This window comes from Periplaneta americana, chromosome 10 (assembly GCF_040183065.1).
Source record: "Periplaneta americana isolate PAMFEO1 chromosome 10, P.americana_PAMFEO1_priV1, whole genome shotgun sequence".
NCBI lineage: Eukaryota > Metazoa > Arthropoda > Insecta > Blattodea > Blattidae > Periplaneta > Periplaneta americana.
The window spans coordinates 43490825-43518369 of record NC_091126.1 but is presented as its reverse complement, the minus strand read 5'-3'; the positions used below and the strand labels follow the sequence as shown (position 1 = coordinate 43518369).

General features: G+C 36.3%; 1 protein-coding gene across 3 annotated transcripts in view; it reads left to right on the top strand.

Moving 5' to 3' along the window:
* The window catches only part of LOC138707618 (uncharacterized), a 455678-nt gene that overhangs the window by 303282 nt on the left and 124851 nt on the right, over positions 1-27545 (top strand). For all 3 annotated transcript variants that reach the window (XM_069837282.1, XM_069837281.1, XM_069837280.1), the window contains one exon: positions 5655-5721. The gene's annotated coding sequence lies outside the window, so the exon portion shown is untranslated. The remainder of the gene's footprint in view (positions 1-5654; positions 5722-27545) is intronic.

The following is a 27545-nucleotide window of genomic DNA, read 5'->3' as shown; positions in this document are numbered from 1 at the left end:
GCATCAATACTATAGCAGCAGTGTAGCGATATTTAGTTGTCGCAAAATAAAACAAATATTACACAACATTAACAAACAGTTTTACATAATATTAAAAAATATTTATCTTTCTAAAAAGAACCATGACTGACTATCTCTACATTCAATATAGTTAAATGGATAATACTTTACACATTTAAATCCAAGTTATGTGCATTAGTTTTGAATTGGCAACATTACATTAACATTTGGCGCGGAACTTTAACTCGTGTTTTCGTGCAAGTCTGCAGTTGAGGGTTCCCTTCCTAGCGTCTCCAACAACCCTGCCATCTAGCGAAATTTCTGCATTACTGTGCTCTAGCGGGCGGAATATTAACTACTGAGTCAAATTGAAATCGGCTCAAAGTCTGCCATAAGAAACGCATATAAACTTGAACCAGTAGCCTTCCGTGCAGTGTTATATGGACGCAGAGAGTGCCACACCGAACTGGCTCCAACGTTCGGAAAAACGCTGCAAGAATGCGTCCGGATCTGTGCGCGCGCTCGTTCAAATGAAATACGAATAAAATATGTAGAAATAAAGTATTACAACTGCTTTCTAGGATATTATTTTTTGTTTCTTTCATTGGTGGTGCCATAGCACACTGGCACAACCCCAAAAGCCGCCCCTGCTCAATAGAATTCTTCACGTCATCCCCCTCTTTGTAATATACCAACCAAAATTAAGCTATTTACGTATTTTCTAACGTATATAAAACAACAGAAGCAAATCTAAGTATTGTAACTAAGCATTGCTTCAAATATAAACGCTTTATATTGGTTATAACCAGTCTTAAATGTTATAATAGTGGCAGAAGAAATCATCGGGTTTGGCGAACCCCTACTTCACTACTCCGACTCCTACACCCCAGAACCTGCTTGGAGTATAGTTGTCTTAAATAACTTTCTCATCGATTTACACGTTTAGCACTATAGAAAAAGTTAAATAAAAGATAAATAAAATAATAACGTGATTTCTAGTAAATACAAATAGGCCTAGGGCCTACGTTATTTACTTAATATTTGTCTATAATTTATAATATCTTGCAAGTTAGCCTAAGTCATTTCACAAATGTTATAAAATGTAATACTGTAAAATCAATATAAATAAAATATTTATGATTACACACAAAATATTTTGTGTTTATGTATTTTCATAATATCGTGTTGAAATAATAAACACTAAATAATGTTTATATACTTATCAACTTTATAAATAATGATAAAATTAAAAATATTACAGTATAATGAATTAATGTATTTTTCTGTGTGGAATTATGAATATATTATTATAACTTGAACGAGTTTCGTAATGAAAGCACACTTTTACGAATGGCTTAGCTTAATAAAACAAATAAACAATAAGTATGACACAAACATAGTTTTATAAATTAGGCACTCAGCACTATTCTGATTCTATGCGGTGAGTTTCATTTAGTATAACTTTGTTTATGCATCTGTATTATTGTAATCCATCAACAATTAAATTCAAGAAGTATTGAAATAGCCTATATTTAATGGAAACAATTTCATTTTATGATCGTAATAATTTATACCCAAACGTAATATATTTTACTTAGCACTGGATTCCTAAAAATTCAGCACTCAAGAATAAATAGTACAATATAATACTCCATTTCACATATATAATTAGCATACCAATTAAGGAATTTACCTTATTCTGTGAAAAATTGCTAAAAAAATTAAAACAACTTAATAATCGTCTCCAACAATCTAAGTAATGAAATAAATTTCCACTGTTAATGTCTTAAATAAACAGCTTAATAGATTATAACATAAAATTTTACATTATCTATATATATACATATACCTATTACTAATTTAAATGTAAAATTCCATATTATCGACATCTGTCGGTGTATTCTTTGAATAAATATATACGTAAAATTACCAATGTAATTTACAAAATTTGTAATTTTAGTTGCTACACATATTATATATAAATTATTTATATCAGCACAAGTGTATATTTAAAGAATACTAATATGTGTTACAAGAGCGGTATGTTGAAGTTTTCATGTTCGAGGAAAAGTTTGAAAAAGCGAAACGTAGTTGAGCTTTTTTAATTTCCGACAATTGAAAGAAAACATACCGCTCGTGTATCGTACATTATTTTGTGCGAAGATCGTTTATTACATACCTGAAAGACGAATTTCTAATTAGTTGCAATGAAATCTCCACCTTGGTTTCTGTTCAATGACGACAAATTTGCAAAACAAAATATCTATCTTAAACGTTGTTGCTTTAAAATGTTTTCTGTGTTTACTATACTCTAGCAGGCCGTGATATACGTCTGTCTTTTTTTCCCCCAGTCTATAAATGCGAACTTAAAACAAACGGTAAGGTTATGTAATGATTTAGAGATTACTTAATTGTTGCAAATAATTAACAGTGCAATTTAGGTGAAATTGCAGTGGTAAGTTTCCAATTTATAATTATGACTATAATGAACATCTCTAAAAATAATGTTAAAAGCCTAAAGCAGTAAAATCAATATGTCACTTAAGCGGTAAGAAGAGGGAAATTGTTATGTGTGTTAGGTTGGGAATACTGAATGTGGAATTTTAGACTTTCCGCGGATTGGTTTTGTGCGGAAACCAAGCAAATACGCACGATCTCGCACAAATACGATGTACGTATGGTGGAAATCGTCTTTATCAGTAACAGGCTTCTTAGTTCTACCTTCTTCTTTGGGGACGAAAAAGATGGCTCCACAGAATCATTGTTTTTCTGCTATTATTCTACCTTCTGCACAAATTCTTGGACCGATCATACAGAAACGTCACAAGCTTTGACAGTGACTGTCTGCGTTCATGATAGGACACTTTTAATGTCCTCACAGTTCTTAAGTTCTTTCAAGAAAGAGTAAAGTTGATAAATAACGCCTTTAGTAAGGCTCATTGTTTGTATGCATCTGAAGTCTGACTAGTATAATATGTAGCTAGTCCGCGACGTATGCAATGAATGGGAAAAGGAACTGACCACCCTACCCCATTATCTCCTGGCCTAGTTTCCTCATAAGTGGTGCTTTCGTGATATCACTTGTGAGGTTCAAACCTGTCTTCGGACAGTTGACTAAACAACAGGCTTCTGATATCAGAGCGTAACTGAGACATGACAGCGGTTAGAGTACATGGATGATTAGTATTTAAAAATACAACTCTTAATGAAATGTCCATCAGAGAAAGGACGAGATGTCTTTGCAATTTTGAGGGACATCTGGTAACTAATTGATAATACCATATATTTTTCATCGGGTATTGCAGTCTGCGAAATAAGGAAAGTGCATAGTAAACAGAGGATTATTCGTATTTTGAAAATTAGAAATGAAAATTAATATAATTCGTAATTAATTTCACATACGCCGTCAGTTTTCAATTTTATGTGGTGTAAATGAAAACGTCCAGCCGATTTTGAGGATATTGACATTTTGTCACTAGTTAAATTCATCATTATCATCACCACCACAATCGCGATCATTTGGCCTATCAAACACTAGGCCATAAGACCTAATATTGTGTCGAATTTTCTATCCATCTTATGTTAGGGCGGCTGTGAAACCTGTTCCCATTACGACGGTATTTTAATATTGGTTTTTAATATCGTGTTTTGGACATCTAATCGACGTGATTTCCCCAGTTATTTTTGTAACTTTCAGTATAGTCTAATTCTGATTCAGCCACTAATTCTTCCAAATTTACCTCATTTATCTTTTGTATTTCATTGTTAGTCTCATAAAACTCGCTTCATACTGTAAGTACATTGATTCTCTTGGTGTCTTTGCTAGCAATGGTTTGGTTAAACCATGTTGCTTTCAAGCATCGTAAGAAAATTTAGGCTACCAAATTTAAAAAAAAAAAAACTTTTTTAATGAAACTGAGTGCATTTTTTTGCGTATAATTACCAAGGTTATTGAATTATTGATGCCAATAGAATTTCCGCGAACATTTTGAAAAAAAATCGCTAAGCAGAGAGTGGGAAAGATGAAGGCAGACGGCATTTGAAAACAATTTTTTTTTGTCAGATATGCTGAGTACACTTATTTCTGCGATAACCTTGAAATTGAAATGGTCAAGTGAAATACGGTGTGTGGATAGCCTATTTTGTCGCAACGAAAAGTTTCGACGAAACGTCAGGACACGGTTGTTTATTTTACATTGTATTGTACTATATCAAAATATCATCCCATTTTTTTTGTAAAAAAAAAAGCTTTTCAGTTTTATAAAATTAGTCAATTATTTATGTATTAAATTTATTATTATTATTACGAGGCGCATCCAGAAAGTAAGTTTCCCGATTTTTCCTCCTTGAAAGTAAACGTAATTAGCCGTGTCATTTGCGCATGCGTAACAGATCTATGACGTATCAATCATATGCCAGCCGGACAGGTCCCGCCTGGTGCCAGTAGCGTGACAGCAGTGGTCCGAAATGGAAGCTCTTATTCCTTCTCCCGCCGCCGCATTGCGCCAATTGAAATTCATCGGCAGCTCTGTCAGGTCTATGGGCCGAACATCATGAGTAAGCAGATGGTGCGTCGCTGGTGTAGGCAATTTTCCGAAGGTCGTCAAAGTGTCCATGATGAAGAGCGCAGTGGGCGACCGTCCCTCATCAATGATGATCGTGTTGAGCTGGTGCGGCAGTGCATCATGGAGAACCGTCGCTTCACGATTACGGAGTTGAGCAGCCATTTTCCGCAGATATCGCGATCCTTGTTGCATGAGATTGTCACTAAGCACCTGCTGTTCAAAAAAGTGTGTGCCAGGTGGGTGCCGAAAAACCTGACAGCCAAACACAAAATGCAACGTTTAGGAGCAGCACTGAGATTTCTGCAACGGTATCACGATGACGGCGACGAGTTCCTCGACAGGATCGTCACGGGCGATGAGACTTGGATTTCGCACTTCACCCCGGAAACCAAGCAACAGTCAATGCATTGGCGGCATAGTGGATCTCCGGTCAGGACGAAATTCAAACAGACGCTGTCGGTACGGAAAGTGATGTGCACGGTGTTCTGGGACAGGAAGGGCATTCTGCTCATTGACTTCCTTCCAAGAGGTGAAACAGTGAACGCTGACCGTTACTGTGAAACACTGCGAAAATTGCGACGTGCCATTCAAAACAAGAGGCGTGGAATGCTTACTGCAGGTGTTGTGGTCCTCCATGACAATGCTCGTCCACATACGGCTCGGCGCACAGCAGCTGTTTTGACGGAATTTGGCTGGGAGTTGTTTGATTATCCACCCTACAGTCGTGATCTTGCTCCCAACGATTTTCACGTTTTCTTGCACCTCAAGAAATTCCTGTCCTCCGGTGAGCGTTTTGGCAACGACGAAGAGCTGAAGACGTCTGTCACATGCTGGTTCCACTCACAGGTGCCAGAGTTCTAGGACAGAGGGATACAAAAGTTGATCCCACGATACGACAAGTGTCTCAATTCTGAGAAAAAATGTTGAAAAATAGCTGAAACATTGCTGTACCTGTTGCTAATAAATGTTTTCCTGAAAGTATGTGTTCTTTTTAAAAAATAGGGAAACTTACTTTCTGGATGCGCCTCGTACATTTATTTATTGAATTATTAAATTTAATTTACTTATTTATTTATTCATTTGTTACAGATGTATTGAAATTACGCTTACTGTGTAACATTCTGCTGTTCTGGGCTGTGGAAACGTAAAGCAAAAGGTATGTAACATCAAATTCTTCTATTATAATATTTCCTGACTCAAAAGAAGGATGCCCTTAATCCAGTAAAGTTGGTGTTTGGTGTTGTGTTTGTCAGCATTCATATTGAGAATTCACTCTTAAAAGGTACGGGGAAATAGTTATCTCCAAAAAGCGTTTTACCAGTGCTCTGTACAGCCTTTGCTTATTTCACAACTACTGAGTCATTGCGAAAGAGTCGTAGATCGAAGCCAGTTCTTGCTACATTTCATCCCATTAAATTACTTTCTCTGTTATTAAGAAATGTGGCCAGTGTGATGTTCTTTCCACCTTCCTGTAAACCTTGGTTCCAATTCCTTGAAACGAGAGTGAAATTAGGAAATAAAACTAGTTTATCTGGAGTATTCCTAGTCACTAATTATTAAGCATTCAGAGGACAGACTAGTATTTGTACAGAGACATCATTTTATTTTTACTAACATTTTTAATAGTAACTTGACTATACCGCTGGATCAACGCCTTTTGCTATCCCCTTCCTCGATTGGAGTTCGATGATACTGGCGTAATATACAAACAAATCACTTTACTAGGTATAGGAGGGAAGAAAAGTAGTTCATCCATTTACGTAAACTACGAAATATTGCGCTTTTGAGTTTGATCATTTTCATTAGGTTTTTGTTTAATCAAAATACAGTACTGTATTAACAATGAGTGTTTTTACTCACGAAGTGAGATGTCCATGTGGACGTATTCATTATGCAGTGTATATTTTACTGTCTACAGCACATTAGCGTACAATATAGAAAATGAAGTTAAATTTAAAAATAATCATAATATGGATATTTAAACACATTTTTTAAAATGGTGGACGTTTATTTCGATACAGTCTTCAGTTCTTTTGTGCATATTATCGCACTATAGACTATTGTACCTAATTTCAAGTACCAGTTTCGTCCTTCGTACTAGTAACTCATGTTGAAATAATTCTGTACCTACTTTATAAAAGAGTACCTTACGTACTGTAAATTCAATCTTCACTTCTGTCCGATCCGAAAAGATAAAATTACTCAAACATACTATCTACTGTCCGTCCAAAGGGTTTTGTCGTAGGTCTTAGAAAGGGGGGAAATCACGTGACATTTAATTACATAACGAGGCCCTTTCATTTAAGTTATTTTAAATAGTTGTATAATATTACGTAGACGTCCAATTCCTAACAGAAATTAATGTTTTCAGAAAAGAGCTAAGACAGCCCAGCCACTAGCTGGCGAATAAAAGCTGGTGGGGGAAACCGGGATGCGACGTAGGCAAATGGACGTCAGTACCTGTCCGAAAATTATTCAATATTGAAAGCTCTTTCGTCACTGGAAAACGCGAACATATTTTTGGAACGTACTGTTTACTGTGACCGTAAGGCTACTATGACTGTATATTCAGTCTTGGATCTGTGTGGAGGACGGTTGAACTTCATTAGTAGAAGGGGTGGGAGTGAAGTACATTCAAAAACTCGGGTACAATAAAAATTGAAGTAAAAATAAAATGATGTCCCTGTATATTCTCCACACACCATAACGAAATCAAACTTCCCACACTCCTTTCTCCGCGATTCTCTTCTAATTTTTAGAATGCAACTAACATTTTAGAGAATATTAAAAAACTATAAACAATTTACAAAACTTGTAGTCAGCACAAATAAGGCCTAAAGGATAATTACCTAAAATTATCCTTTTTGCAATGGTGGATACTTGGACTTCCCGAATTTACCATGTGGAATTGACGCACCGATGTTGTATTTCTTTTTGTCGCCTTAGGTATTACCGCCGATGTGGCACGGGATGCGAACAACAGAGGACTGAATGAGTGATGGTAGAAAAATGGGAAGTATCCATCTACCGAGCACCGAATTTAACTTGGACGCACGGGGATTCGAATCCGGGTTATCAGCGTGGAAAGCCGATTTATCTCGAAATATTATACAAAATATACGAATTACATAGTTATTTTCAACATTTGTGCTTAGCGTAATTAAGGGAGTTCGTAACGTCCTTTTTTTTTGTATGTTAAATTTGCCTCGTTTCATAGCCCATTTTTTCAGCATATGGAGCAAAGTGCAACTTTTATAAGATATTAGAACAGTATTTTTTTTTTGCACTTTAACGTGATTTTTAAATAATTTTATTAAAATTATATAACACGTGAATTTTATTGTATAATGCAAATTTAAAAAGAGAATTCCTCCTATTACATGTTTTCTTTCAGAATATTTCGCATGAACGGAAATTTCTATGCTAAAATTGAGAAAAGTGAGCGAAGTATAAATTGTAAAATTTGCATTCTTTTCATAGTGATTGAAAATAGGGTATAATTTTATATTACAAAAATAGGATGTTCTAAACTGCTTTGAAGTTATCAATTTTATAATTATTACTAGTAGTAGTTAATTTTATATGATATATTTTACAATGGATTTGAGTAGCCTACACAAAAGGTAGCGTAATAAAATTATAATGAATGACCTGCGTATCTATTAAATTTGATTTTAGGTAGTGATTAGAAATTGAAACATCGAAGGAAAGTGAAACGGTAATTTTTTCTTTTCATATATTGGTTTTCATAGATATTCCATCAGTATTGTAGATTTAATATGTGGACAAGTCAAAAGTTACACTAAAGTGTAAAATACATACTGAGTGTTCAGTTCAAAGTGTGTCATGGCTCGCTGTATGCCGTCATGTGGCTAGCCGATGAGCCTAGAGAATTCAATCTTCCTACACTTCCGCAGAGGCGTATTACCTATGAGCCAGAGAAGTTGCCTAGCAAGTACGGCGTTCATTCTGAAGAGTACGTACCGATACGTACGGTAACGCCGATAGTGGCAGGAATGTGAACTGTTTGGAAACATGTACTGTCGGGACATGGGGAGAGGGTTAAGACGATTACTTACGTATTTGTTGACATTAACTTCGACGGTCAACATGGACACGGAGATTTGATTTGTGTTGTGGAATGTTTCCGTACGCAACCGATGATAACAAATAACCTGCGTACTACTTGCCGGCGCAAAACACAGTTCGAAAGAGATTATGGTACCTCACAGACCGTACAGACCGCCATCTGTTGCTACGACGTTCAAGTTATACCGTACACGTTCTCAAGTTCAGATTGAACGCCTTGAATAATAGGCAATTGCTCTGACATATAAGCTGAAACTCGCTTCAAATCGGTGACTCAACAAGAGTGATGTCATGATACACTTTGAAATGAGCACCCAGTAGAAAGCAGATTAATTCAAATTAAAAGCACTAACAATTTATCTGTAGAGTCTAAGGTATGCAGAAATATTTTTTTTTTCTCTTCTGAACCTTTTCTCTTGGCCCTTCAAAAGCTTTAAGACAAATATTGTAGACATTGCATTGTAGACCGTAATACATGAAGAATGAACTAATGAACTCTTTTTTTTTTTATACAAAGAGTTGAGACTAACGGAGAGTAGTTGAAGTTTTGATTTGTTCCTCGCATTAAAATTATGAATGCTTTGATTAGTACTAAATTTATCTTGATTTTTAATACAAAACATCGCCAGGGAAAAAAAATATATACTCAAAATATAAGGTCATTATTTCTAAATTTTGAAAAAAAAAATCGTTTTACATGAAAGCCTTTTATGCACACCTGTTATTAGTCTTTTCTATTAGATTTCTTTTGTAAAATAAAAATATGTTTAGCTCAGGCGAATTGCCCGAGAATCTTAATCCGCATGTATTTAATTATAGAATGAAATTATGCAAATTATGCCATTTTAAGCGTGTTTATATCGCTAATAGAATATAAGTATCATGATATACAAGAGGCAGAGCTTATTTAGGACATATTATATGTGCGTTTACATTTCAAGTGATTATCCAACTTGAAACCAAGATACTTCATGTTTTTATATTCTCTGATCGAAACTATTTGATAAAATACAGTATCGCGTCATTTATATTCCGTTGATTATAGTTATAAAATAGTTTTAAACGAGTGGTATTATAGAGTTTTCTGTAAAAATTGAGCTACTGTTGCTTTCGTTGCCAATGCTATTTTATTATTGGCAAACATTTGCTGTTATCTCCGGTTATTAAAATGAATGTAGGTGAACTCAAAATTGGTAACCATTGAGTCGTATCAAATTGTCATGTCCGGTGTTATTAAGGAGGAATGGTATTGTACTAGGGTCACGCAAACACAACTGTTTTTTAAAATAAGTAGTTACACCATACAATACAGGGATCGCTGAAAGAGCAACTATGACAAATCCTGTGATGATTGAGAGGAAGAAGTTCGAGAATCTCGCCTACCCATACCGTTAGTCGCCTTGATAGAGCGCTGGATAACACGACTTAGAACGCAAGTTCGATTCTTGGCGATGACGGAGTTGTATTTGTGGTGGACAAAGCTAATCAAGATTGTGGGAATTTCCTGGGGTTCTCCTGTTTTTCTCTCATTCGACCAATATTCTCCACATTATGAAATAGTGAATAATTTTTCTTAATTTATTGCAGTGAAAACATGTTTATCGCAACGTAAGTGTTAATCGATTATTATTCCGAGATACTTAACATGAGATTCATTTAAAATAGGACAGTTACAGTTATTAAAAGAACAAATGCATGTATGAATTTTTAAATGCAAGACTGAATCAAGACATTTCATACAAATAGATGTTAACGAAAATGGTACAACTGTAGTTTCAGTACGATTTAAGACGAGTAGATTTGAATGAAACCAATTCTAATTAATGTGATAGCAATGAATTGGAATTAATTTTCATGGCGTGCTGAAGATTTCTGACATCTCTTCCTGTCATCAGTTTGTTAAGATTCTGTTGAATTCCACACGAACTTGCTTCCAAAATACCAACCAAGGACTTTTAACGAAGAATGGGGCATTAATTATTTTGTCGCATACTGTACAAAGACAAGAGTGTGTATTGCGTACAATGCAATAAAATACTGTTCTTAATCGATGGCATTTAAAACTAAAGAATTTGTATCAATGAAAAGTAAATTTGTTATTGTATGATCGTTATTATTAATGTTGTGATAATTACTACTAAATATTATTACGACTGCTATTACTCTAAATTATAACAAACTACCGAATTTCATTTTTAAGAATTTATTCTTATACTTTATATTACCAATGCAGCTATGCAAGACACTATTATTATTATTATTATTATTATTATTATTATTATTATTATTATTTCAGTGTGCTTACAATGTTGTTTATTAATTTCTTCTTTATACAATTAATAAAATATCGATTATATGAGTTTGAATCTTAATGAATCGATTACATTTATTTAAACATTTAGTTCCCTAAGCACAGGCTTGGAGAACTGGAAGACAATTGTGGCGTTGCGTCACTCATCGGATACGTCACTCACCCTTTCTATCCCCGTGTCATTGACTTTGTAGGGGAGGGGATTTGTATTCAGTGTCTGTCTTGTGTGATTGCGTACGGGCCACAGATACGTCATTCAACGCCGGTGGACTGTGGACGGGGAACCAACGCTTTCCCCATGCTTTCCACCCCTCTCTCGCCAGTTCTGCATCCCTGCCTAAGCATATTATCACAGTCTAGTATATACAGTCACGAAGCTCAATACGTAGTAAATATGCATCCATAGATATTTGCTGACCACTAGGATCGCTAATATCGCCTCATTACAGACAATGCGAAATAGTACCGGCACAGTCTATTGTTCCTAGCACCCTCACAACTCAAGCTTCGTGACTGTATATACTAGAATGTGATATTATACTTAAGTGTATTTCTTTCTGAGAAATATAATATATTAACGACGTTATTCAGTCGAATAGAAAAGGCAAACACGTTGAAAGACTACTCGACAGTTGGCAATTTGTTGAGGTAACCTGAGTTGTTACTATAATCATATTGCATGTCGAGTCGACTTATATTCCTAACCCTCTCTCTCCATTTACCTCCTTTGCTACACCTAACACGCCCACCCCTGGTCTAGATAACAGCCATCAATCGCAGGGACTGTGAAATATTGTAAGAAATTCAAGTAGTTGGGCATGGCAGATGCATGTATTCAGAATGTACGCAAAAGAGCTGAACGGGTTTTGAACTTAAAGCAACAAAGGACTCGGTAAGCTGTACAATGCCTCGTTGAACATTTTTTCCGTGTATGCAGCCAGAGTCAACAACAGTAATCACGAAATGCTATCAGTGGAATGAGATGATGCCCTCACTAAACTCAAGACGCTTTGTAATAGCATCGTAACAAGCAGGAGAGTCATGCTTTAATGGTTCTGTTTCTGCAAGGTAAGCTGCAGTACATGAGAGTATGCAAATACGTTGTACATGCATCTCGTATTATTTTACAGTGTGCCTCGTCGATAATTCCACCGTGCACTTCGTAAAAATGAAACTGGCCGGCCTCTTGAACAATGAATTTTGTCGAGTCCTGTTCTCGTGAGTTCACCAAAACTTCACAGAATTCTAGTAATAATAAGTCTTTATCAAACACAAATGTGTACAACTTTCAACTGTTTTTTATTTGTTCGGAACCTCGCAGAGTGAGGATGATTATGAAATGTTGGTGGTAAGATGACAATGGTGAAGAGACGGAAGAACTCCGAGAAAATCTCCTCGCGTCCGCTGTTTAGTTGCTAAACATCAGTGTTTCCAACTCATCTTGGAAAGATAAATTAGATGAGTACAAAATAATATGCAACTTTGTGTAAATAGTAGTTGGTTTTCAAAATTAGACTAAAAATGCACATTCGAAATTATGCTAGATTAGTGCTGAAATAACGTGGAATTTGCAGACTTGCCATTTCAAAAACACTATGATTTTCACGATTAATTCATCGATTGTGCCGACTTCATCACAATTCATCAGGATCAGTCTGGACTGTCGCATTGATGGTAAAGTTGAGCTTTCCTACTGGTCAACTTAAAACATATTCTATCAAGAGAGTACCCAAAGCATTACTGCAAATAAAATGTATACAGGGTGTCCACATGAAACGTTTACAACTTCAGATGTAAATAAATTATTGAGAAAGGATACCTGGATGCGGTTTTTTAATGTTAATCAGAAACTGTCAAAGCTTTTTATGTGAATTTTATTAGATTGTTGAAATGCGTTTTTTGATTGCAGATGTGTATTTTGGTGAAATCTGAAATCTGACAGTGAAGGAGATGTAGATACCTAAGGATATGGCACAATGTGTATCCTGGTTTATTGAGACACGATCACATACACAGGTGCAACGTCATATCCGGACCCAATATGGAAGAGAGCCACCATCACTGCCAACAATCCGAGAATGGCACCGAAAATTTATGGAGATGGGGAAAGTGCTGCGGTGAAAGGGCAGTGGGCAACGGAGCACAAGTGTGGAGGACATTGAATGTGTGCAAGGTGCATTTGTCCAAAGGAATCCTTCCTCAGCGTCAATTCTAGCCAACATGTCGACAGCAAATGCTGTGCTGCGTGGATGATCATCTGGCTGAATAGCTTGCACTAGCTGAACTTTGTACGCAAACGGCTACAGCTTCTTGTGAAAGACTTTGTGGACAGTAGAATGCGGCAAGTTCAGTTCCCTGGCGACACTACGAATGGACTTACTAGGACTTCAGATAAATGCACTTTGCACCGTTCAATGTCCTCCACAATTATGTTTCGCCTCCCACTGCCCTTTTACCGCAGCACACTCCCAGTCTCCATAAATTTTCGGTGCCATTCCCGGATTGTTGGCCGTGATGACAGTTCTCTTCCATATCGGGTCCGTACGTGACGTTGCACCTGTGTACATGATCTATCTCGATAAACCAGCATACACATTGTGCCATATTCTTCACTGTCAGAATTCAAATTTTACCAGAATTCACATCCGCAACAAAAAAAAACGCATTTCAACAATCGAACACAATCCCCATAAAAACATTGGCAGTTTCTAATTAACATGCTAAAAACCGCATTCTGATATCTTGCCTGAATAATTTCTTATTTACATCTAAAGTTGTAAAGGTTTGGTGTGGACACTCTGTATTTTTAGACACAATTACTCTGAAGTGTTATATACACAAGATGAAAATATTTGCATTATTTATTTGTATTATCTGTAATTGTATAACTATAATTTCCTTGAGGAATGCATTGTTACGTTTCTGTTGAAATGTAACGATAATCCCAGAGCATTGAGCGAGCAGGGAAAATCATCCGAAAATCCGTCCTGTTCAGATCAAACAATAAGACAGTATTCAGTTTTTAAAACATTCATTATGTGATATTTTAAATTAGTACTTTCATGTGAGCTTTGTTTTCCTGTGATATTTCAGAAAAAAAAAACTCTAGACTTTGGTTGGACAGTTATGTAAAATTATATGCTGTATTTCAGACTATAAACAGTTTTTTTAATTTGTATGGCTGCCACTCGAAATATGCTAGATTTAGCAATAAAATGGCAAAGTTTGCAACACCTGGGCTGTTGAACTTCCATGCACGAAAGATGGTATCCGCTTTCGATCCTTCGCTGTTGATAATTTTTTCTTACCGGTACTACTTTTATCCAGCAGACTCTTAATGATGTTTAGTCAAATGATACCAAGAAGGCACCACTTATGGGGCAACTAGGCCAGGAGATAATGGGGTATGGTGGCCAGTTCCTGTCCCCCTCCATTGCATACATGGCGGACTAGCTACATATTACACTAGTCAGACTTCAGATGCATACAAACAATATTGTTCTTCCTCTGACACACATCGTCAAGTGAGATGTAGGCCTACTGCCTGATAAAAGAGGTACAATGCCCGAAATTTCATGAGAAAATTTCGTCTATTGGGAAGGAGTGTGGTAGGCAGTATTTTTTTATACCTGCCGACCATCAGTGCACTCGAATGTACCTTCTATTGTCTCTGTGTTGGTGCTCCGAAGACTTCATGGTGTCATTGCATTCAAACCAATTGATCTGCCTATATGATGAAAGAATTGCAAGATTTTAGCATAAACGTATGCGCATTCAGATATAAAGCTACTCTCAAGGATGAATGATATCTGGAATAGGATAGTACAAGACTTTTTGCGGAAGATTGGAAGTGTAGATAAAAATGGAACATGATTTCGTAACAAAACAAGGAAATTTTTATGCTCAATTGTTTTTAGAAGTGGCCATATGTTTATACTCAAAAAATGCAGGAATAGCAGTCAAGGTCATAGCTTATGTAATCTGTAAATGAATTATTCAGTGTATTTTAATATAATCTCATCATACTATGATACCATTTTACAATAAATCAAGGACAAACTTATCTAAAGGGATAGATACTTGCGATATGAAGCTTTTAAAAAACGTTTCCCTCACGTTGCATGGACTGTTTTTACTACTGTCCATTATTCTTACAACGCATGACGTGCAATCTAGACTCTCGGGCAAAATTGATTTCCACACATGCACGTGCATCTGTATTGTAGATTTTATCGCAGATCTCGTCACGACTGTTTCACTTAGCCCTGTCTCGGCACCAGGTAGTCACTATCAGTTTCACAATTTCATTTCTCTAAGTCGTTTCAATTCCTGACACGTCTTTAACGTTGTAACTGCTTGTTCTTTTGAAACAGTCGTGTTCCTTGCCGTTGTGTGGGTGCTAGCAACCACCGATCACGAATCCTCTTGCTGCAATACATATTTCAACTTCCAACTGTGAAACATTTCTCCTTTACCATCCTTAGATTCATCATAATTATAATCATCATCATCGTCGTCGTCGAAGATTGAATGCTTTCGTCCTTTTGTGAGGATTTTTAACCAGTATTATAAGGGATGTAAGGGTATTTGAATGTATTTACACTGAGGCAGGGATGCCAAGGTCAGTGCTACGAGTAAGGTGGTAGCATTCACAGTAGTGTCACAGTCTATTATATACAGTCACGAAGCTTAATACTTACTAAATATGTAAACATAGACATTTGAAATGTTTTTCTATAGATAGTTGCTCACCACCAGGATTGCTACTATCGCCTCATCATAGACTCTTTCCCTAGCAGACGATAAAATGTATTGTACTTAATATACCGGTACATGGGCCTATGTAATGGCAGGGCATTGGAGACCACTAAAATTTGACAGAAAGGGGCAACTGGTACAGTAAACATAACCTATAATTTCAGCATATCTAAATATCCGTGCGGTGCAACTGAAAATTATTGAATCGTGCATAAATGAATGTACAAGAATTTCGCAATATTTAATCGAAATAAAGGCAGGTATTACACATACGAACAACGTAATTTTCACACCAAAAATAATGTTACACCTTAACTCGTAAGTGAATTATGTCTGAAATGTCTCATAATCATTGTTTTAAATTTTATTAATGCAATTACATTACATTTGAAAGAAATATATGTTACTCTTTATGCATTCCAACTAATTTATATGGTTGAAAAGCCGCCCTTCGTGATCGGGTTAAGGGAGTCACATGTATTAGATCACAATGGCAATGGCACAGTCTATTGTTCCTAGTACTCACAGCGCTCCAAGCGGCTAGCAACTATCGCGAGAAATGCAAAAAATCATCCCAAGCTTCGCGACTGTATATATTAGACTGTGGTAGTGTCCTGCAATGTTCGAGCATGAGAGAGGCAATCGAGACATTACGAACTTCATCTTATTTCGTATGAAAAACTAATAGCAAGATCTGTGTTAAAATCCTTAAGCGATTAAAACATGAAGGGGTGTGAGTGGAGGAGAGCTAATATTTATGTAACAAGGTGGAACAAACACGACAGGCCTCCTCCTGCAGAGCGAACATCGGCGAATATCGAACTTAGCAATTCTCTGCAAATTTAAACAGAACATAGCGCCTGTAATATATGACGATAATTGGTAGCATAGGAGAAATTGAGGAACAACATATATAATATCCCAGATCACATATTATAGATTGCTCATTCCTATGTTAAAATCGGTTGCACTTTGAAGAGGACAACCGCCAGGATCGCCACCCGTCCGCGTAAACGAACACGAGATGGCAGTACAGTCGCTAATGCAATTAAAATGGAAGTTATGACGTGACTCCTTATGTAACAACTAGAAGGCAGCATAGTTAACCTGACAAAAGTTGTTACCGTCAAAGCCTATAACGCCGAGCAATCTGGGTATATAATTATGATCTAGGATAATATTAATCTTCATTTGGCGATATAAAATATTCGATGTTGTCTATCAATTTGAAATAGTGTTTCTTGATAAGCAGATTGAATCAAATTTCATAATTCTGAAGAGCAAACAGTTTTATTTTCAGTTTAAATATGATTTTTAATGTAATCAATTTTTAAATGGGCTACAGATATACAATAATTTATTACCCTGCGGACGTTCTCTACTTTGTTGATATGAATAATAGAAGTTCTTTGTTGAGGGATAGGAAAAAATGCTTGTTTTTGATTTCACAGATTTTTAAGAAATTGAAAGCATGATACTAGATAACTCGGAGTAGAAGTGTGCATAATTTTAAATAGAATCGAATTTTAGGGATGGGGCACTATGACCCAGCACTGCGACTTTTTACGATCTATTGCGCTAACTCTCAAACTAGGCGCATTCCCAAACCCACACCGACTGATTACACTAAGCTTCACTGTGTACTCAGGTTTCGAGCAAGCCACTCGTCCCTAGGCCAACCCTCTCTGTGCGTCGCCAGCCAGCGTTCGGGGAATGCTATGGAATGATGACGAAATGGAGAAAAGTTGACGGAATAATGTACATGTCTAATATAGGGAAACGGGAGAACCTCAAGAAAAACCCCAACTGCAACCTTGTCCGTCACAAGCGTTCCTATGTATTTTCAATGAAAAATCCCAGGCTTGATCGGGACTCACACCCGGGATGTCTGCGTGTCAAGCTGAAGGTCTGACCACTCAGTCGTGACAGGAGTTATTTGAAATAGAATAGACAGTGTATTAAGGCCCATTCACAATGAAAATTAAACATAACCGTAACATAAACACAGAAGTTTGCGCCCAGGCTACCAAATGGGATCATTCACAATGATTCACATAAGCATTGACATAAACATTACCGTAAGACGTTAACATGAAAGTTTGCAAACTCCAAACTTTCATGGTTATGCTTACGTGATTTGCAAACAGAACACAATCGTAGAGCGCTGAAGTATACGACAGAATATGAGGAAATGGCGTCGTTGTTATGTTTCCATGGTTACCAAGTATGTTTGCTGTTATGTTTGTGTTCCCATCGTGAATGATGGTATGACTTCTTGATTTTACTGTAACGTTAAGTTAACGCTTACGTTATGTTTAATTTTCATTGTGAATGAGTCTTTATTCTTCGTTCCTTCAGACGCACCCATGAAAGTAAATGAAGGGAAGGTGTAACGTGACCAAACTTACGAGAATTGCAGATGGATCATGTGCACAAATTGTTGTTTAGTCAACTGTCCGAAGACAGGTCTGAACCTCGCAAGTGATACCAAGAAGGCACCACTTATGAGGCAACTAGGCCAGGATATAATGGGATAGAGTATCCAGTTCTTCCCCCCTCTCCATTGAATACATCGCCGACTAGCTACATATTACACTAGCCAGACTTCAGATGCCTACAAACAATTAGTTCTTCCCTTGACACATATCGTCAAGCCTGATAATAGATTTACATATCAGCAGTGTTGCCAACACGGTGGTTTACCGACTAAATCTAGTTTTTTTGGTCATCTATCAGTGACTAAAATTCATTAATCGGTGGGCAGTGGGAAATCTAGTTTATTTTAATGTCAGTGGAAATTTTTAGCGATTTTTCAATAAATCTCAGACACATCTGTAAGGTAAATTGCATATAAAACAGTTACGACTCTTTCAACGATGGCCACTACTTGTCTTACAGTATTAGATGGCTATCAATGCACTCTGCAGTTAACCGTATAACAACCCAACAGCTGGAAGTGAAAACAAAAGTCTTAATACACAATGTTAGAAATTAATTCGATAACGGCGCGTTTCTTTCGTTGATCCTCCAATGAAACAACTGCTGAAAATACTACAGGGACAACATTTTATTTTTACTAACATTTTTAATATTAACCTGGCTATACCTTTCTATTAACGATTGAAACAGGAAACACCGTTTGCTCCCCCTTCCACGACTGGAGTTCGATGATACTGGCGTAAAATACAAATCACTTTACTAGGTATAGGAGGGAAGAAAAGTAGTTCATCCATTTATGTAAACTAGGAAATATCGCAATTTTGAGTTTGATAATTTTCATTAGGTTTTTGTTTAATCAGAATGCAGTAATGTATTAACACTTAGTGTTTTTACTCACGAATTGAGCTATCCATTCGGACGTATTAATTATGCAGTGTATATTGTACTCTTACAGCACATTAGCGTACAATATAGAGAATGAAGTTAAATTGAAAAATAATCATAATATGGATATTTAAACACATTTTTGAAAATGGTGGCCATTCATTTCGATACAGGCTTCAGTTCTTTTGTGCATATTATCACACTATAGACTATTGTACCTGATTCCAATTACCAGTTTCCTTCTTCGTTCTAGTAACTCATGTTGAAATAATTCAGTACCTACTCTATAAAAGATACCTTATGTACTGTAAATTCATTCTTCACTGCTGCCCGATCCGAAAGATAAAATTACTCACAAATGCTATCTACTATCCGTTCAAGTGGTTTTGTCGCAAGGTCGTACAGGGGGGGGGGTCACGTGACAGTTAATTACTTAACGAGGCCCTTTTATTTAAGTTATTTTAAACAGTTGTATAATATTACGTAGACGTCCAATTCCTAACAGAAATTAATGTTTTCAGAAAAGAGCTAAGACAGCCCAGCTACTAGACTTTACAGAGGGGCGAACAGAAGCAGGTGGGGGAAACCGGGATACGACGTAGGCAAACGGACGACAGTACCTGTGCAAAAATGTCATTCAATATTGAAAGCTCTTTCGTCACTGGAAAACGCGAACATATTTCTGAACGTTCTGTACTCGCTAACTCAGTACTGCTTACGCGCCCTCGGCTCTGTGTCGTGAACGGTTGGAAGTTTACTAGTAGAAGGGGTGGGAGTGAAGTACATTCCAAAACTCAGGTACAATAAAAATTGAAGTAAAAATAAATTGATGTCCCTGTATAAATGTATGGAAATACTGTAAAATGTGGCTAGACTGAGTTTCAGTTATGTTGTACAACAAATCAGGGTTTCCTTAATTCAACATAGACAAAAAAGCTACTGCAAATTTTTAAGTATAGTGGAGCGTGATGGACTTAATGAAACTAAACAATTTCAGCATTACTACTACTTGTAAAGATTTTCAGTACAAAGAGGTATCAAATAAAAACCCGTTAAAAATACCGAGTTCGCGCCATCAATGTTAGGATCTATGTCTTGCTTGGTTAAATTTAGAAGTGGATTCAAAGTACTATCATAAAAGCAAAATTAGAAATAGGATGAGAATTTCAGTAAATTTTGAAATTAGGTCTGCACTAAGACGGTGTGCTGTATGTTGTTATAATTTTTAATAATTGTTTATACTATTAAATCTTATCCTCGTATCATTTAACAGTTAAGTGCAAAAAATCTATAGGAACGAAAATCTGGTGGGTTTTATGACATATGGTGAGTTTTGTAAGCGTGCAGTGGTTTTTCGCAAATTGGAGTTGGCAACATTGCATATCAGCCAGAACCTCAATCAGAGGATATGCACACATTATGAACACGTTTTAGTCTCTCAGCTAAGAGTGAACTGACATTAGAACAAAGAATCTCAGTAAGAGAAATGAGGCATTACAAGCGTTTGAATAAGATTCTTTTTAGACTAAACGGTAGAAATTCTTCCACATAAACAAATACAACCCCGCAATCTCCGAGATTTATACTCGGGACCGTTGTCATCGCATCGTAAGCCACCAATCTGCCAACTCAGCTGCAAATGCGACTGTACTTGTATAGGGGCCACAAGAGAATGACGATTTCTGAAAGAGAGTTTTTTGTTAACGCTTTTTGTTGTATATGTTTCGTAGATACTGAAACTCCTTGACCTCCAAGTGACTAGTCACGGCCCGTCACAACGCACATGTCTGTCTCTTTGCAGCGACCGTAGCTATGTTTAGATATCTCCTCGTGTAAATATTGTTACTTACTAATAGCCAAACAATGTGGGACAATGGAAATGTTTGCTTCTTTACGTACAATCGACATTCCAGAGTCAATCTTTGTGCTATGTCTCAATACTCGGCAGTTTCTACAGTCGCGATTAACATATTCGTCGTACATGTTTTGAAATTTGATGCGTTTTTATTTCTGTCGTATATGTATGCGTTGCATCACCATTTTCTCTTAACGTCATGATTGTTACCTTGCGATAAAATAAATGCGCTATTGCTAATACATCAACGTCATCAATGTAGTCATCAGGGAATAAATTATATATATTCAAGTGTTCATGAACCGACGTTCTTTTGTCTTCTTTACGCTTTATTTGTGCACACTTTCAATAAACTTCTAGGTCATACAGCCTTCTTATGATGCGACTATTAATCACTGTTTAGCAACAGCACTGGGAGCTAAGTTGACTTGGGCGATAGAGCGAAGGTCTGTGAATTGTGTTCTATCATAGACGGAGATAGAAGATTAATCCCTGTTTTAATTCATATGTAAGAAGTTCTAATGGTTGGCTGTTGATGATCTAAAATAGCTGGAAAAATGACAAATAATAATAATAATAATAATAATAAATTATTATTATAATTATTATTGCTAGAATAAAGACCTATTGTTTTCTTATATTGAATTTGAGGGAGGTGGTATATGATTGTAGAGACTGCATTAATCTTGCTCAGGATAGGGATCGATGGCGGGCTTATGTGAAGGTGGCAATGAACCTCCGTGTTCCTTAAAAGCCATAAGTAAGTAAATTGTTATATATCACTCTGGCACCCCGAGAAAATGTACATATTCGTGCTCGGAGGGCATTCCACAAAATTCTAAATCAAGTATTTAATTAATTAACAAACATATGAAGTAGAAAGAGAAAAAGAAAAACAACGGATATTACAGTCATTGAAACTTTATATTGCCTCCCTAAACAATAATATTTTCTTGATTTTTTTAAATAAGGAGCATTAGCAAATTAAATGTTTTGTTGTTTAGCTCTTATCTTGTTATAGAACAGGCATGTTAATTGATGCCCACAGGAGCAAGCACGCGCTTTAGAGCCCAGGAGAGCCTGAGCGCTTTACAACGGAAAGGAAAGGGACAGACGAAAGAGGTGGTATATGCCGCTTGGTCGAGCTATATTCAGGGATGGCCAGCACTGATTCAATAGATATAGGGAAGAGAACTTATTAAAACTGTATCCATGTTAATTTTTAGATTTGCCTGAAAAGTATAAGTGCATTATAAGAATGTAAGTTTTAATTTTAATGCTCAATTTTCACAAGTTTGATTTTTTTATTCAAAAGAAATATTTTCTCAACTTTTCGTATATAAAAGTGAAATTTTCAGGTTTAGGCCTATTTATTTAGTAGCCCTACAGAATGTTTTCATAAATCTAATATACCGTATATACGTATTACTGAAGATAATGTATTGAAAATTTTGAAAATATTCGCATGGAAATTGTTTGTAAGGAAACGAATTAACAAAGCAACTACTGTTACATCATAAGCAAAAGATACGTGCCCATGTGTTGTAAAAATGTCAGCTCTATAGCTTCAGCAGATTTCTAGAAAATAATTTAATATTCTGATGATAGGAAGTTGCTCACAAATATCACCTTAAAGGCATAATGCGGTAAGAGTTTTGTTATGTAATATTAGTTACACTTAAAACAGATACAGTACCTACATAGGTAACTTTGCTTTGTATTGTAATATTGTTTTGATTAGTTTATTGATTACTTTTGTAAGGCTAAAGATACCATCAATATAAATTCCAACTTTTCATGTCATACTCAGTCTCTTTCTTTGGAATATCACTTTCTTTATTAATGATGTGTTTCATCCACTTAAATACAGTATAATATTATACTACTATAGAATTTAAGTGAATATTCCTTCTTTACTCTCTATTATGTTATTAAGATTTAAAACACAAGTGCAGTATTAAGAAATCCGTGTTAGTACTTTCGTTTTACAGACAATATAGATAATATTAAACAGAAAGAAGCCATATAAAAATAACGACATAAAATTTCACATTCCGTTTGAAGTTTGTGGACCACTGCTTTCTTAATCCAACAGGTTGCTTATTCATATACACAACCCTTCCTCTTTCCATACTTAGCGCTTGCTGCCCGCGCACGACGTCAAGGTCATAAAAATGCGCTTGCTTTGACATACTTTTATAGATATTTGGACTTCGAGAAATAGTAATGTCGCACGAAAACGTTCTCCAGCAACCTTTGTGAACAAAAAAAAAATGCATTTCGTTTTACTGGGATTTGAACTGAGCTCCCTGACGTGGTCTAGTAGTTCAGCTAACGGTGTGCCTTTTTAAAGTTTCGTGTGGCCTTTGTGTTATAAAATGACCACAGATTGTTAAAATTGTGGCCCAGTATAGTGAAACCGTTGTGTGACACACGAAGGATAATTGAAATGTAGAGCAGCGAGATCGCTATACGAGTAGCATGCCGTAATCGCTTTACCTCCTAAATGTTACGTAATTGAGCTTAACTCCTCCCCGCAGAATTGACACACGCTTGCTGTATGTAATTCACTCCCACATCCAAGCCCGATTTTCTTCGGCGTCATTTAAGCTGTGCCGATGCACTGACGGGCAGATAGGCCTTAGGCCTACAGGAGTTGATACCAGGACGGTCACCGTTAAGCGACGTGGTTCTTTGCTCTGACGTCGGCAGAGTAATGAGGCACTCTCGGACCTTTCACAGTTGACTACGAAAGTAAGAAGAAAGTCTTGCAATACAACAGCTGAATTATTTACGAAAGCTGGAAGAACAGTCGTGAACGCGTGGTGCGTAGTGAACAACGGCGAAACATAGGTCTATCCTAATTTTCAAGGAAGGGAAAACACAATTCAAGAAATGGAGTAGAGTATTTCTTTGTCCCTTTTGAAGATACGAAATAGTGAAAATGACGTCAGGAGGGCGTAAAACTGGTTAACGTATAATCAAGACTCGACTAAAAAATTAGGAACACAAATTCAGCAATAAGGCACTCCATACCACTGCCACAGGGTATTTACCCATTTGCAGTGTGAATACATACATACATACATACATACATACATACATACATACATACATACATACATACATACATACATACATACATACATACATACATATTTTTCCACTCAGTTTTCGGCACGTCAGTCTTTCTGTGTCTTTATCTTGAGAGTAAAGTGTATCTATGTTATTATACTATAGTTATGTTGGGAGGGGAGAAGTAAATATCCACGTATAATTTTAAGTAAGCACCTGATACGGTGTGCACATGAAACTCGAACCATGTGTGTGATAATCTTTGTACACTTGATGGAAGCGATCTGAGTTGTGCAGATTGAAGGGGACAATAGAATATTATTAGAATAAATAAAAATACCTATTGTGCATTTCGTAATTAAGTGCGTGGGTTAATTACAGAATTCGGCTGAAAGTCTGTGTAGTTCGGCAACAGCGCATCACCGGCACGACTGCGAATGCACACGCGATCTCAAATCTGAATGGCAGCATTACCTCCCTTAGTCACTGCGGTAGGGTTGCCAAACTTTCAAATGCCAGGAAAGAACAGTACGTGTTAATCTTTTTATTTAATTGCAAGGAAATATCCCATTTTATTGAAAGACTGCAAATGGGTAAGTCAGTCCTTATCAGTTTATCTATTTCTAAGTGTAAGAATTAAAATCGTACTGATTGTACTTCTGGGGTTCATAGTGCTAACATTAAAGAGATTTTTTTTTTCTGAGGTAAGTATTCTTTTGGAACTAACATGGTATTAGAATATTTTGTTGTATTCTATCCAAATAATATTAGGCCTACTCCTAAAATCCTTTTCTTTTTCGGAACACTGTTTAAAAATACAGAGGTGAACAAAAGTAGGTTTAAAGTTGTGATTAAGATAAACAGAGTTTATTCCTGTATTTTTTATTTGTCACTGTACTCTTTATTTGTATTGTATGTCTTATTAAATTTTGTATTATTTTATTGTTATTATTTCGCATGTTTACTTATGATTATCTTTTAGTAATGATGGCCGGTAATTTAATCAACGACCAACGAAACTTTCGGATGCTGAAAATTGGCATAACTGTCTTCTATTCAACAAATAATGACAGCTGAATCAGACAGGGATTGAAATTTTCGGTGTAAATGGGTACTTGGAACTATTTTTTTTTTTCCATACAACTGTTACACACATGTATTTTAACATGTTGAGGTACATTGTTTCATCACAACTACAAAACAACATGGTAATGATGATATATTATTTCAACAAGACGGAGTTCCTCCACACTATTCCGTAACAGTGTATCCGTTTATAGAGGGAAATTATCGAAGAGGTGGATAGAGAGACGAGGACCAATATTCGAATGGTCACCACGATCACCAGACCTCACCCCGATGATGGGCTTCTTTTGAGATGTTGTCATAGTCTTTTCACGAATATTACGAACTGTGATGATATGATTCACCGCATAAGAGAAGCATATCGAGAAGTAATTTGATTACAATAAAGAGCCCTACACCAAAGTCCGCTTGAGTGAAGCAAGCATACTACAAGAATGTGTAGGTCTAACAAATGAAGGCCGGCAATTTGAGTTCTTACGAGATTGTTCCTAAATATACTGTATACTATTGTTACATTCTTTAGAATTAATAAAGCTATTGTACTTATTCATAGATTTCAAAAAGGCATATGAATCGGTTAAGAGAGAAGTTTTATAAGATATTCTTATTGAATTTGGTATTCCCAAGAAACTAGTTCAATTAATTAAAATGTCTCAGTGAAACGTACAGGAGAGTTCGTATAGGTCAGTTTCTGTCAGATGCGTTTCCAATTCACTGTGGGCTAAAACAAGGAGCTGCACTATCACCTTTACTTTTTAACTTTGCTCTAGAGTATGCATGCCATTAGGAAAGTCCTGGATAACAGAGAGGATTTGGAATTGAACGGGTTACATCAGCTGCTTGTCTATGCGGATGACGTGAATATGTTAGGAGAAAATCCACAAACAATTAGGGAAAACACGGGAATTTTACTGGAAGCAAGTAAAGAGATAGGTTTGGAAGTAAATCCCGAAAAGACAAAGTATATGATTATGTCTCGTGACCAGAATATTGTACGAAATGGAAATATAAAAATTGAAAATTTATCTTTTGAAGAGGTGGAGAAGTTCAAATATCTTGGAGCAACAGTAACAAATATAAATGATACTCGGGAGGAAATTAAACGCAGAATAAATATGGGAAATGCCTGTTATTATTCGGTTGAGAAGCTTCTGTCATCCAGTCTGCTGTCAAAAAATCTGATAGAATTTATAAAACAGTTATATTACCGGTTGTTCTTTATGGTTGTGAAACTTGGACTCTCACTTTGAGAGAGGAACAGAGATTAAGGGTGTTTGAAAATAAGGTGCTTAGGAAAATATTTGGGGCTAAGAGGGATGAAGTTACAGGAGAATGGAGAAAGTTACACAACACAGAACTGCACGCATTGTATTCTTCACCTGACAATTAGGAACATAAAATCCAGACGTTTGAGATGGGCAGGGCATGTAGCACGTATGGGCGAATCCAGAAATGCATATAGAGTGTTAGTTGGGAGACCGGATGGAAAAAGACCTTTAGGGAGGCCTAGACGTAGATGGGAAGATAATATATTAAAATGGATTTGAGGGAGGTGGGATATGATGATAGAGACTGGATTAATCTTGCTTAGGATAGGGACCAATGGGGGGCTTATGTGAGGGTGGCAATGAACCTCCGGGTTTCTTAAAAGCCAGTAAGTAAGTAAGTATTGTAATAAATATAACCTGCATGTTTTTTTTTTTTTTCCATACGAACAACTGTAAAACTACTTTAGCCTACTCCTGTATGTGTTGCTTTTATAAATACATGTTTAGCGGCAGTAACAAATACAAGAACGTATCCATGCTGCACACTCGGTGTGTGTTTTTAAAAGCTCTCTGAAAAGGCTGACAATATTGTAAATTACATAATCTGCTGCTTTACACACAGTAAGATTTACTTGAGCATTCTGTATTCATTGCACCCACCATTATATTGACAATGTGACTCCCAGCAGAATCCATATATTCATTTAGGGACACTTGGGCGAATGACGTAAGTCAAGTGTACGCCATTATATGTAAAAATTATAATGCCATCCATTCGTTTACTTTAACTTCTTTTAAAGTAGTTGTTCCTCACTGTTGATTCGTGTAGAATTCCTTCCCCAGTGAGCCTACATTATCAAAACAAAACAAAAATCTATATTTGTTGTTGTTTAGTCAACTGTCCGAAGACAGGTCTGAATCTCACAAGTGATACCAACAAGACATCACTTATGAGGCAATTCGGCCAGGAGATAATGGGGTAGGGTGGCCAGTTCCTTTCACCCTCCATTGCATACATCGCCGACTAGCTACAATTTACACTAATCAGACATCAGATGTATACAAAAAATGTTGTTCTTCCTCTGACACATATCGTCAAGCGAGATGTACTGTTTGATAATAGATGTATTAGCCAGAACCTCAGTCACAGGTACAGTCGATATTTATCGCACTTTAATTTGCTTAACAGAATATTAAGTGGTATAAATGCTTCG